Below are 13,122 nucleotides of genomic sequence, written 5' to 3' on the forward strand. Positions count from 1 at the left end.
GGTGTTGATGGAGCGGGAGGGGAGTTGCCCAGGAGGGCTGACTTTGGGTGGCTGCAGGGGTTGAGGGAGGTGCTGGCAGCAGAGCAGCAAAGGGAGAATGGGTGGGGTCAGGAGGGAGGGAGGACCACAGTGTTGCTTCTACAACACACCACACACACACACACACACACACAGATCCTCCCTTGTCCTTTTGGAGCTTGCAGGACTGTACTTAGAGGCAAGGGTTTTAAGAAAGGTACCAGCCGCTCCTCAGCAGCCTCCAGGTTGAACCTCGCCGGCGCCTCCTCGGCCAGGGGGCTTGTAACACAGCCTTTTGCCTCTAGGGGTCTCCAGTGCCCCGAGGCTTCAGGAGGAGGCTGACCTTGCTCGTTATCCCTCAGGGCTCAAATCCCAAAGGGTGAAGATTGCGGAAAGGGAAAGGGCTGCTTGCAGGGAGCCCCGAGGACCCCAGCACCCGCCGAATGCTGCTCATCCTTCTCCCCGGCTCCTGCCTCACGGCGTGTTTATAGTATACTAAATGGCTGAACAACGACTGGGGAGAACAGACATTAACTGCCCCCACACTCTTTACTGCGTGCTTAAGCATTCCTATCCCTCAAGGGGATTCCAAGGACTTCCCTCTGCAGTAAGACCCCACTTTCTTCCGGTAAGCCCCGGCTTACCGGACTACAGCTGAGCTGGAATCTCCCCATCTCAGCCCGGCAGGCTAGCGCTCAGGAGGCTGCACAAGGCCCAGGAGTGAGGGATAGAGCAGGGTCCCCCTAATCAGCAAGGTTCCTGCTGCCACTAGGGCTGGACTGTGATTGCCAGACCCTCGCTGAAGTTGCAGATGAGGAAGGGAAGGGATGGGGAGAAGGACCACAGCCTGGGTCCTGGGAGACCTCAGTGCCTATGAAAGCAGAGTCATTGAATGTGAGAAGGTCCAGAGTGAGTTTTTATGTAAAATCTGACAACTGAGGAGTATTGGAAAAAGTAAGAAACTTTCAGAGGGGCAATATTTCTCCCAATTCGTGTTTGAACAGCCTGCAAGGGTGGGGGTCAAGACTCTGGCTCTCTAATCCATCCTATGACCTGGGTTTGAATCCCACTCCACTACTCATTAGCTGTGAGTTCTTAGATAATTGACTTAACCTCTCTGTACTTAATTTTTCTCATCTTCAAAATGGGAATAATAATATCTACTTCATAGGGAGTAGTTAGAATTGACTAAGATCTTAGAGCTAGTAGTAGTGTCTAGGACTGTGCCTGACACACAGCAGACATTTATTCATAGGCACTGGATTTCATGCATCTTTAATCATTGAGGACAACAGCAATTTGTCCTAGGCCCACTGAACTTGACAGGTGTGTTGGGGTTGGTGAGAGTCATGTTTTAGAATCAATTTTAGTATGTCTCCTATTTTAAATGAATCACAAGTCTTGCTTTTTAAAGGAGTTCTGTAGTGTGGTGTTGTCCATTTGGAGCTTGCAGGACTGCACGTACAGGCACAGTGTTGCTTCTACAACACACACACACACACACACACACACACACAGGTCCTCCCTTGTCTTTTGGAGCTTGCAGGACTGTACTTAGAGGCAAGGGTTTTAAGAAAGGTACCAGCCGCTCCTCAGCAGCCTCCAGGTTGAACCTCGCCGGCGCATTTCTGTGTTCTGAACAGCCTGTAGGTTCCAAGGAGGGGCCTCAGGGACCACTCGTGGGTGAGGAAGGAGAAGTGACAGGTGGAGGAGCTCCGGGCCCCCAGGCCTGCTCCAATCAGGGAGGTCCACTCTTATCTGCTTCACATACTGGGGTTCTAGATGAGTGTTTATTTGATTAGAGTCTTCTGCTTTTTTAAAAGGTCAAAAACCACTGCTATTCTATCCTTGTGCAATTCAGAGAAAACTTTTCCTCCAAGCCTGAGGACACTCAACTCTTATTTTATTTGTTTTGAAAGCCTGCTCTTTTGAAAATGGAGCACACCTGTATTCAGAAACAGGGGCACTTGAAATATGCAGCCACACATTAAGTACCCAGAGTGTGTAAAGCATTGCACTTGAAGCTTTGCAGCATTTTGAACTTGCACCACCCCTCTTGGCCCACCCCAGACATCCCTTGAGGGTCTAACAGTGCTTCCCTCTACTCCTGAGGGAGTTAGCCCAGACCTTGGAGAGCTACCCTTACTTTGACCACGAAGGTGCCCTTTCCCCTGGACATGACCCACCACAGTGACCACATTGCAAAGCCCAATGATGAAGAGCATGGGCTTTGGGATCTGACAGACCTGGGTTCAAATCTGAGCTCTGCCACTTTCTAGTTGTGTGACCTTGGTTAGTTAGTTAATCTCTCTGAACTTGAATTTCCACATCTATAAACAGAAGACAGCAATGCTTCTCAGAGAGTTTAGACGGTTGAATGAGATGATGCCTGTAAGCACTGAGCATGGTGCCAGGCACATGGTAACTACTGCCAGGAAGTTCCCGATCCACTGGCATCTAACAGAAGGTGCCGAAGCTATTACCTGAGTCTTGCTGACCACAGCTAAAGGCCACCATTGCTCTCCATGGAAGTCAGTGTCTTCTGAGCTTTAACACTTGGGGACACAAAAACAGCAGCTGCCATTTTCTGAATGGCCGTTGTGTGGCAGCTACTTTGCTGATATTTTTCAATCATTGACTTTAATCTTCATGATGTTTGTGCAAGATAAGGGGTTATCATCTCCATTTTACTAGATGGGGATACTGAAGCTCAGAGAGGTTGTGTCATGCATCTAAGGTCAAACAGCTAGTAACTGGCCAAGACTATATTGAAGCCCAAGTTTGTGTGACTCAGAATTTAGAAGCCTGTTCTCCCCCTTGCTGATTCTCAGAGCTTTCCTGCGTGGAAGGCAGAGGGCATGGGGTGGGGGGGAAGAGCCCTGGTCTGAAGGACAGCTCCTCTGTGCTTTGTCCTCCTCAATTTCAGTCCAAGAGCAGGAAGGACACTTATTTCATAAGGTTGTGATAAAAATTCAATGAGATAATATAAGTAAAAACAAGCCTAGCACAATTTTTATCATAAAGTAAGCTCTGGATGAATATTAAATAGGTATGAACTTGCCCCACCCCAGTTTTATCTGATCTCTAAATCATTCCTTTTCTTAACGTTGTTATGAGAAATATTCATGAGAAGATACATATATGTGTGTGAATATGTATTTGTGTGTCTCTATATGTATATGTGTGCATATATATACACATATATGAAAAATTATAGTGCAAACTGCCACCCAAGTCAAGAAACAGAACACTGCCATCATCGCAGAAGCCCCCCGCACGCCCCTCCCTGATCAAATTCCCATTTCTCCCTCCAGTCTGATTCACTTCTCATCTTGTTAAAAAATAATTTTCTTTTCTCCTTTTGCTCACGCCTCTGGGTTGTCTCCAGCCTTTTTTCTGAGCCTGTGCCTGTCACTTCACTCAGGTTCTGAGTGACACGTCATTCAGAGCAGAGTAGTGAAATAAGGTGGTTCAGCAGAGCAGGGACACGTGTGCATGTGTGTGTGTGTGTGTGTGTGTCCGCATTTTCTACCTTTGTGGACAGCAGAAAACCAGACGCCCCATGAGATACGTCTTAACCCAAATGAAGAGAAGGGACAAGTGGACTGATGGGAGAGGGGCTTGGTAACATTTGGACGATTTGCCGCTCCCCAGCACCATCCGGACTGAGTCTGGTACCTCCAGCAGTGGGGGGAGGACAGCTCAGCAGCTAGAGCCTTGCTTACACAGAGCACACCATCTCTCTTCTTTAGATCCCAGATACTGCCCTACCCTGGGATTCCCACCTTCCTCAACTGACAAATCAGATCTCAATTTAAGTGTTCCCTCCTCACAGAGACCCTCCCTGACCACCTCCTCCATCACTCTCTCCTACAATACTCTATTTTAGTATTCTTCATTATCAGCACCTGAAGTTATCCCATTTATTATTTGTTTACGTTTATTTTTCTGGATATCATACTAATAAGAATAAGGACTCAAGATCTGAACTGGGTTAGAATGCCACCTACCCCACTTCCTAGCTGTGTGACCTTGGACAAACTGTTTAACCTTGCTGGACCTCTGATTCATCATCTATAAAATGGGAATATAGGCTTTATTAAAGTGGGGATCATAGGATCATGGGACGAAGTGAATGAGTTAATGTGTGCAAAGTCTTCAGTGCAGTGCCTGACCCATAAGCACTATTAAAGTGTTAGTGATGATCAGCAATGTCAATGATAATAATTATGATGGTTATCATCCTATCTTCCCTCTACAATGAAGGCAACTTGATGGCAGGGCTTTTATCTGTTGCTGAATGAGTATTTCCTGAGAATCTGTTTTAGATCCGCATCCCCACCCCTGCCTCTGAGTGCAGGAGCCATATAACAAACCACCACAGGGTGGTGGGGGAGCACAAAAACAGAGTTTGAGTGAGACGTGTAGGAGTGTAGAGGAGGAGGCAACTATGGCTTTCCCAGAGTCTCGGGGAAGTCTTCCCAGAAGAAACAATCCTTACAGAGTCTTGAAGCTCAGCCACCCCCCAGGAAACAGAGAACGGGGCAGGGGAAGGTCCTGGAGGAAACCCACACAGCACAGCTGCCAGCCCGGGAGTACTGAGGGAGCTGCCCATTGTTTCAGGGGGAGGGGGCAAGTGGAGAGAGGCTGTGCAACCAGATTGTGGAGGATCTCCTGTCTGTTGTGCTAAGAGATTTGGATTTTATTCTGACGGTAGTGAGGAGTCATTGGAGAATGACAACAAGGGGAGAATCATAACCAAATTCACCTTTTTGAAAGATCACCCTAGCTGCAAGGAGGAGACTGGACTGCGAGCCTTCAAGAGAGCAAACAGGGAGGCCGGGTATTGGGCCAGGGCAGGTGAGAAGGGATGAGAGCCTGACAGAGAGAGTGGCAGGAGGAGAGGATGGCTTAGAGCTCACGAGGAGGTAGACCTGGTCAGGTCTCGCGGGTTGACTGGAGTGGGGGGCTGGTGAGAGAAAGTGGGGCCCAGGACAACCCATATTTCTTTTTAAAAAAATTCATTCATTCATTATTTTATTGAGGTAACATTGCTTTATAACGTTATATAAATTTCAGATAGACATTAAATCATGCCTCTCGGGATTTGGTTGTGCCACTAACCAAAGCAGGGAATTTGGAGGGGAATCATTTTATGTGTGAAATTGGTGCTTATTGAGCTCACCTTAGGACATTTTCATCTTGGCCCTTTCGAAGGGAAGCCTTTGGTAGGAAAGGAGGTTGATATTTGGTGAGCATCTAAGATATGCCTGGAACTGTGTTTGGCACCTTATATATTTTGTCTCATTTAACATTTAGAACACCCTTTGAGAGATGAGGCCTTATTATTTTTTGTGTTATGGATGATGAAATTGAGGCTCACAGCAGTAATGATCCCCACTTTACATAGCTAAGTTGAGGAACAGTAAGTAGACCAGTTCGACTAAGCAAGACTGAATGAAGTGCCTGGAAAGAGAGGGATTAGAAAACAAAGTAATAAAGGTAGTTTGGGGGCAGAGCACGGAAACCTGTGAATGGAGGTAATCACCACGCCATAGGGGTGTTGCGAGAATCAGATGAGAGAAAGCTTGTAAAACATTTTGTAAATGCTGAGCAAATATGAGGAATTTGAGTTCTGGCCAAACCTTATTGCAATGAGTAATAATTATTAATAAGATAATAATAATAATGAGTGAATTATAATGTTCAAATCTATAATTATTAAATAAAATTCAATAGTGATGTCTTCTCCCCATTCCTCTTACTGATAGGTCCACAAGAGAATCTTTAACACATAGTAGTGACTTTTCTTTCTCCCTACCACACTATCAACCTGTCTGGTTTGAATGAAAACTCTCATAAGGAAAGATGATAATGTGGAGGAGATGAGAAGGAAGAAGGGGATTTGAAAATCAAACAGACCCAGCTGATCCCAACCGTTCTATCTTGACACTTTGGAGTGAGACCCTAAAGATACTTTACTTGGCTATTTCTACCGTCAGGCAGAAATACGAAAATATTAGGATAAAATTACAATGCCTCCCACCTGCCAATTGTTTGCATGTGAACTGAGAGCTGCAATGCTCTGCAAACGCTTTGGGTGGGCTGAGTCAGAGTTGATAAGGTCCCCCTCAAATATAAGCCAATGCAAGCTATTTGTACTCTCCTAGACTTCAGATTTCAGAAATACACGCCCAGAGGCTCTCTGGCTGCTCGTCATCCCACTCTCCATGTTCTCTCTCTTTTTATATCTCTGACTCCTCCTGTCTCATGCCCCTGCCCTTTCTCCACATTATGTGTCACTACTCTGCAGGGCCTAAGACCAGCACTGTCCAAAAGAAACACAATGTGAGCCACATATATAATTTTAACTTTTCTAATAGCCACATTAGAAAGTAAAAAGAAATGAGTGAAACTAATCTTAACATATTCTATTTAACCCAATATATCCAGAATATTATCCTTTTAGCATGTAATCAATATTAAAAAATTATTGATGAGCTATTTTACACTCTTTTTTTTAAACTGTCTTCAAAACTCAGTGTGTGTTTTACCCTTACAGCACACATCTCAAGTGCTCAAGAGCCACGTGTAGCTGGTAGCTAGTGTATTGGTAGTACAGTGCATGTTAGAGCTCAGTCATGAGAAGATCAGATTGCCCACTCCCTTTGCTCAGGCCAGCATTCCAAATATATTTGCATTTCATGTGAGCTTCAGTAAAGGGAAGGATGGAATTGGCTGTTGAAGATTCCATGCTGTAATCATGTTACTCAACTTCGCTTCCATCTGCATGGAAGGGTGATAATTTCAACAGAGATCAAGATGCAGATCCTAATTGCTCAGATGAGACCGGTCCCCCGCAGCTCCCAGACTGAAGCATAACTGAGCTGCCTATCTCTGCACTCCCAAATAGAAGAGGCTTCAACCCACAATCGCTAAAGACACCCCCATGTGCCTGGACCTCCACCTTAGCCCCCAAACATGGCAGTGGATACTTGTGAAAAGTCAAGAGAAGAGGCATTGGTCCCACATCCTGCTACGTGGTCATTTAACACAGGAAACAAAGGTGACAAGGCCCAGGGGAGGATTTTCAGGAGAAAGCACACATCCCTCAGGACTTGGCCCCAGAGTGAACTCCTGGGAGTAAGCAATCAAACAGACTGCGTTATTGGGGATTTTCCTCTTGACCTGACAGCAAGTATGCTGTGACTTTAGTCAAGTCATTCCACTCTCCGTGCCCAATAGGAACTTCCTCCATGTTGGAATGGGACTACCCACGCAATCACGCAGGGTGACTAGCTCTCTCTAACCAAGTGAAGACCAATGAATAGTCTGGTTGTGTCACCAGTTCTCCCACAGGACCTGTGCTTTGCCTCCATCTTTTCTCAAGGAGACAAGGCTCACTGTTGGAGCAAATGGGTATGGCTGACCGGTCACAGCCATCTCCTGGTGGTCTGCAGCCTTTGGCCCTTGCTTGGCACTGCCCAGGCTGGCAGACTGCCTCTCCCCTCTGCTGCTCAGCTGAGCAATCACAGTACCCCGTGGTACAGCTGCAGGCAATGCCACACCCCACCTCTCCTGCTTTTGTGGTCTCCTCCTTTGTGCCTGCTACAGCATATGTTTTATTAAAAGGGAAGGAGGAGGGGAGACAGGAGGTTATGTACATGGGCCTGCTCAAGAATCTTAAGATTGAAAATCTCCTGCTCAGTGCTAAATGCCTGAGGGCTTTGGCATTTTGCCGGCTTCAAGTAAACCCCAATAGGGACAGTTGGGTGGGAAACAGAGACTGGAGGAAAATCAAGACTCTCTCTTAGGAGATTCTGATTCTAAAAAGTATGTGAAGATTTTCTCATGTTCTCTTGAAATCTGCCTCCTTTCCCCCCCAGTTTCTTTACCCAAATTTTTTGATATGCTTTTGATAAGCTCCCCGACCTTGGTCACTGTTTTCCTCATAATATATGGATGAGACTTGAGGGTGGGTGGAAGGCTAGGTAACTTGCAATAGCCAATGAGACGCCCAATGTTTCAGAGCCCTCTGACTGGCCTGAGGCCAGTCTGCCTCTAGGCCAATATAGGCTTCAAATATTGAACCCAGGTGTCCGGTACTTCCCGGATCCAGGTGGAGAAGTGGTCCTGGGTAGACCCCAAGGAAACATGAAAGCCTTGAAGTTTCCAGCCTTCTCAACTGTGCTGCAGGGAACATCTCTGTCAGCTGGAGTCCTTTCCCATTCCTCCCTCTCCAAACAAACCCCACCCCATCCCCTGTGGCCCCACTCGAGTTCCCCCTGCTTGGAACACTGATGGCTCTCATTATCAGTAGAAATCAATCGTAGATTAATTAGGTCAGCCTGTGAAGCTCCTGTATTGAACTGCTGTTTAGCATGTATACTGTCATTTACCTTTTTCCCAGAGGTAAGTCTGTTTTCCTAACTAGACTGTAAGATCATTGAGGGCAAGAGCAAGGTTTTATAAGACTTTTGTCCCTCACAGCCCTTAGGTCAGCACCAGAGGAAGAGCCCTACATCCCTGCCACCTCCCATTCCTGAATAATACAGAACAACTGAATCAAGTCACAGTTCCTAAGATTAAACCAGTCCTTAGGAGAAGTCGGTGGAGGCTGGGGTTGCTTTAGGAGTGAGGAGACACAGACCCCACTCCACAGGTTCCCTTATTTGCCGTGTGCCCCAGAGTAAAGCAGTTCATCGTTCCGAGGGTCTCTGCCCTCCCTTTCCCAAGACGGAGGCTAGAATCACTCTAGCTCTACTTCTTAGGGTGATCAAAGGTACATGACACAATAAGCCGTGTGAGGATTAATTAGACGAGCTCCCTAAAATGCTCTCAGCCCTTTGGAAAAGGATGCCATTATAAAACATATACAAGGTCTTATTATTTAAGAGAAAGAGTTGAATCGCCAAAAATATGCCGCACAGTGGGGAAAACAAAACCCTAACCAGGAAACCTCAACACTAAGCATTCCAGTCAGCACAACGTGTCCACGCTGATGTCTCCAGTCCCTCCAGATTACCTCTTGTTTGTGAGCTGGGGAGGGATTTTGGAGCGCCGTCTCAGAGGGGTTCTTTTTCATGCAATGCTCTCCAGTGGCTGGCCTGTGCCTTGGGAAAGGGGATCAGAAGGAGTTGATGACGCAGGGGTGTTCTTTGCCCTCTGGCCTTGCTCAGTAAACAACCTGTTAGGAGGCCAGAAAGGAACACCCAGAGGATGAACTTAAGGGCCAAAAAGAAGAAGATGCTCCTCATCCTTGAGACTGGCCCAGGGCTAGCAGAGCAGGAACCTACTTCCCTCCCTAGCCCTTCTCTCTCTCCTCCTTTCTTGTGTCCACACTGCAGCACACATCACTCCATTCTGGGAGACAAAGCCAGCCCCATTTTTGGTGAGGAGGGAGAAGCAAGAGTCAAAGATGCTTCTGTCTTCTCCATGGCTGCAGCCCAGCTCTCAAACCCTTGGAAGCCAGCTGCCCTCTAGCAGGGAAGACCATGGTCTGACATTTACTTCCTTTCCCTCAAACATTTCACAGTATCCATGCACTGCACCTACTCAAATCATATCCCTCCTCAAAGAAGCAAAGCATGCATCTTTCTCCAGAGTAGGCAGCAGCTATGCTATTGATACCATTTCAGGATCTTGTGACAGCATTGCTTGGTCATGCCCCCAGTGCTGCAAAGCAACTTATTCTGCGTGAAAGCAAACTCCAGAGGGTCCTGCCTTAAACAAATAACACACACACAACTGCGTGAAGTCAAGAGGGAAAACACACAAACTCCAGCATCACTTTGCTGTTGCCTGATGTCATCAGACTGCCCCCCAGGGGATTTTGTAAAATACTTTAGCTGCTTGGTATTAACTTGGTATACTGGCACAGCATGTATTCTAGAGAGCGTGGCCAGAGAGCATTCCTTCAACATGCACATGTCTGGAGAAGGACAGAGGCAGAATACTTGACTTACAATATACCTTTCATCCTCCTGATTGGTCTATGCTGACATATTCTTGTCCCTGCTGGATAAGACCCAGATTACCCAGCTATAAGCATGGCTTGTTATAATTGCTATCTCTTTAACAAAACATTTGTTCCTGCTCAGGGCACCCAGCTCCCAGGGCTAGAAAGAGCACACACACAGTTCTTTACAGAGGGGTCTGTTCAATCACGTTACAGTGCATTAGCTTGATTATTAGTTAATATTAGGCTTAGGTCTATATACCCTGGATAAATATGTACCAGGCAGAAGCACTGCTTAGTGAAGAGAAAACTCCTCTGGGCTGGAACAGCAGCTCCCAAGTTCATGCTCCTGCTAGAAGGAACACTCCAGGCATCTGGGGCCTGGGCAGAGAGCGGCACATGCATGGTTCTTCTGTCGGCAGCCTGCTTCCTGCATACAGCTGTGAGCACAGGCACACACACACACACACACACACACCATAGGCAACCTTAGACTGTGTACCCAGATGATCACAGAAGCAGGGAGAGAGATCGCTAGGTAAGCCCAGCACACGCCTTCTTCCAGCACAGCGATGTTCTCCCCTGTGTCTCCAGTGCGCTGCCGGGCTCAACTCAATCAATGGGGTTTCTGCCACCACCCTGGGGAGACTATTTGCAGCCTACAGGGTTCACTCTTCAGAATTTTTTTTCGTGGCTGCCTGTGCATCGCAGAAAGACAGGCCTCTACAGATATGCCACAGAGCTCTACAAACATGTGAACATAGCTCTATGAACATGTGAATATAGACGTATCATGTATCAAGACCTCAGCTCTTTGGGGTCCTTCCCAAACATAGTGAACCGCGTACAGCTCAGTCCAGCATTGGCTCGGCAGGCAAAAGTCCTTGTCATCTTCTGCAATTATGCAGCCCGATTGGATTTTCTGAAGCTAATGGGAGTTGCGCTAACTTTGAGGACTTAAACCAGGCAAAAGCAATATAGGTCAGGCAGAGTGCCCACGCCGAGTGACAGCCATGTAACACCGGGAGGCAATAACAAGGCGATCTCTACCAAACCCAGAGTCCACTGCTCAGCTCCACAAGACAGAAACTAAGAGGTGGGATCATTCTCCTCGCCTGCAAACCGCCAGGCACCAGAGCAAAGGGCTGTAGGAGGGCAAAATAATCTTCTTCCCCGGGGGCACACCAAAGGACAACGAAAGGAGGATAGAGAAAAATCACCAAAACCCTGCACTGTTACCTTGAAGCCTTGCAAGAGCCCTCCTTGCTGTATCAGCTGCTCCCCAAACCTCCACCGACTGGGAGGAGACTCCTAAAGGATTCCAGGTTTTTGTGCAACATCTTCCAGTGGCAGCTCTCCAAAGTTTTTACTTCATGGTTTCTTGTGGCTCTTTCTCACTTGGGGAAACGCGAATGCCTCCCCCTCAGCGTGTGAGAGGCAGCGGATGTCTCTTTTCAAATTTTGTTGCTCCCCGCTTTGCCGCCGCCGCCGCCGCCGCCTCTAGACCACTTGCCTGCTGCCTTCCCGCTGAGCAGCGAGGGGCCCCGGCACCCACAGCATGTCTGAAGCGGGGCTTCGGCGCTGGGCCGGGGCGCACGCGGTAGGAGAGGGAAGCAAAGTGCAGAACCCAACCGCGGGAGTCCCCTGTCCCTCCACCGAAGAGAAACCCGAGATCTTGCCTTCCTTCCAACTCTAAAGAGACTCACCCGGCCTCTCTCTCTCCCGAAATCTCTGCCTTGCACATGAGCAAAGACAGTTCCTCGGCTTCACCGCTCACTCGGTTGCCTGCAGACCTGCCCCTGCGCTCGCCCCGCACGGCAGGTGCACATCCCCCGGCAAGTCCCAATGGGATCCTCCGAGCTCAGCCGAGGCGCCGCTCCAGCAGCCGCCGGCAGCTTCCGAGGCGAGCCGATTCCATCCCAGGGCTGCAGCCCGGCGCGTCTCTGCTCCGACTCCGCGCTCCGTACCTAAGCAGTGTCACCTGCAGACTCAGACACCAGATGAGTGTCTTAAGATAACAATGCTGCCCTGCCTGCCTCTCTCTTTCTTTCTTATGCACGTAGGTTGGCAGCCAATGGGACACAGCGCCACACTCCCCGCAGACGCCCATTGGCTGGGCGGCGTGGCAGGGGGCGGGTTCGGAGTCTCTCCGCTGTATCCTTTGGTTAGCTGGCAGGCTGGGGTACCAGCTTGGTTAACCCTCCCAGCTTTGCAGCAGGGACTTTTTGGTGTGGATAAGGAAGCCTTGGATAAATTCACGGCTGGGGAGTTGGAGACTGTAAGAAGGCTGAGGAACAGGAAGAAGCTTGGGAGCTAATTACATTTCTTCTAATCTTCCTGAGTTGCAATAATCATTTGTCCCAGACCATTTTGTTTGCTTGCTTAACCAGAACTCCCAAAGATAGGGACCCATTTGAGCCATTTTCCTTCTAATTTAAAGTTTCATTCAGTTGTTTTGTGCATTTTAGCCTCTTGGTCCTGCATTACTTAATTAAAAATGAGTCCCCAAGTGAGAAATACTTATCCCACAGTGTACACACACACACACACACACACACACACAAACGCACACATCAGAGATACAGCAGAGAGGCAAAAGATAGCAGGAACTCAGTAAGAAGCGCAGAGAGAGGAACAGATTTAGAGACTCTGAACAGCTAAATCAAGAAATATTCCGTCCCCAAACCAGGATTGTGAAGACAAAGAGAACTTCAGATTTCTGGGGAGAAATTAAGGGGAGAAAATGTCCTGCTTCCAAAAAAGGGAATTGTTTTGCCTGTGATGTTTTCCTTCTGTGTGTCCCCTTTCACTTCTGTGTGTGAGGAAGAGGGACGATGGCTCTCCATTTGATTTTTAAAGGAAGACTAGAGAAATCAGAACAGGACCTGCCTTGTTTCTGTGAAGCAGGTGTTCTTGCTGAGCCTGTGAACTGAGAGAGAGACAGAGAGAGAGGAAAGGGTAAGGAAAGAAAGTATTAACTTTGAATCAAAGAGTGTGAAATACATTCTTGATGTCCTAATGAGGATGCAAAACTGAATTATGTCCAGCTAACTAGCATACTACACTAAATTTGGCGAGAGCATGGGAGGGTAATTGTTGAAGAAAAGTCCAATTCAACAGAAGAGCTGGGGGTTGGAGCTGGCAAA

At 47.7% G+C, this 13,122-nt stretch overlaps 1 protein-coding gene across 2 annotated transcripts in view; it reads right to left on the bottom strand.

Moving 5' to 3' along the window:
• The window catches only part of BRINP2 (BMP/retinoic acid inducible neural specific 2), a 102,424-nt gene extending 90,391 nt beyond the window's left edge, over positions 1-12,033 (bottom strand). Inside the window, exon 1 of one of the 2 annotated variants that reach the window (XM_014845330.3) lies at positions 11,216-12,033. The gene's annotated coding sequence lies outside the window, so the exon portion shown is untranslated. The remainder of the gene's footprint in view (positions 1-11,215) is intronic. The other variant, XM_044758473.2, reaches the window with a different exon arrangement.
• Positions 12,034-13,122: the final 1,089 nt, after the last annotated feature.

Source organism: Equus asinus, chromosome 25, assembly GCF_041296235.1.
Source record: "Equus asinus isolate D_3611 breed Donkey chromosome 25, EquAss-T2T_v2, whole genome shotgun sequence".
Taxonomy (NCBI): Eukaryota; Metazoa; Chordata; class Mammalia; order Perissodactyla; family Equidae; genus Equus; species Equus asinus.